This window comes from Myotis lucifugus, unplaced genomic scaffold, assembly GCF_000147115.1.
Source record: "Myotis lucifugus unplaced genomic scaffold, Myoluc2.0 scaffold_93, whole genome shotgun sequence".
NCBI classification, from domain to species: domain Eukaryota; kingdom Metazoa; phylum Chordata; class Mammalia; order Chiroptera; family Vespertilionidae; genus Myotis; species Myotis lucifugus.
In genome coordinates, this window is record NW_005871141.1 from 1,993,572 (window position 1) to 1,994,391 (window position 820).

Here is an 820-nt window from a genome sequence, read left to right on the forward strand (position 1 = left end):
TCGGCAGGTGAATGAGACAATTGGCCCAATGAAGCCGGGTGGTGCCGCTGCGCTCCAGGTCGGGGGCGGGGGCCGGGGCACGGGGTGGGGGCCGGGGCCGGGGGGTGGAGAGGGGCTCGCGGGAGGGACACGCAGTCACTTGCGGGAGGACCACCCTCACCAGGGCCGCCGTCAGAAGGGAGGCAAGTCCTCCGATCAGGGCCACACGCAGAGTCGCATCGCGTCCCCACCGCGTCTCCTTCCGCGCGGGAGGGCGGTGTCAATGGCCTGAATGGGAAAACACCGTCTCCCCGCGTGTATTTTGGGGGGAATCACCCCATGGAAGTCGCCCCCCCAGACACTCGTCTCCCTCAGGGACAGCATCCATGACTGGCTCCCCGGTGTACAGTATCCCAGGCTCGCGACGCCCCTCGGCCCCCGGCGGCGCGGCGAGTTCTGGGGGCCCCTGGAGCGGGGGCGTCGGAAACATCAGGGGCGCGGGGGGGGGAATGAGGGTCCCGACTGCGAGGGCGGTATCCGATGGAAGAAGCCTTAAATCCTTATCGGGCTACAATGTAGAGGACACTGTACGAAATGGGAATGTTTGTATGGGTGCACGCCCACAGGTATATAGGGACAGGATGGTGTGGCTGGGAGAAGCCCAAGAAGGCGTTACTTTAACCAGAAACGCTCAAACAAGCAGGCTCCCAACCACTGGGGGGCTGGGAAGTCACAGAGCATTTGGAGATTTATACGAAGTCGCATCTTCTGGGGAAACCGCTTTCTTCATCTGTCTAGAATAGTTCTAGAAGCAATCACATGAAACAAAAAAGAAAAAAGC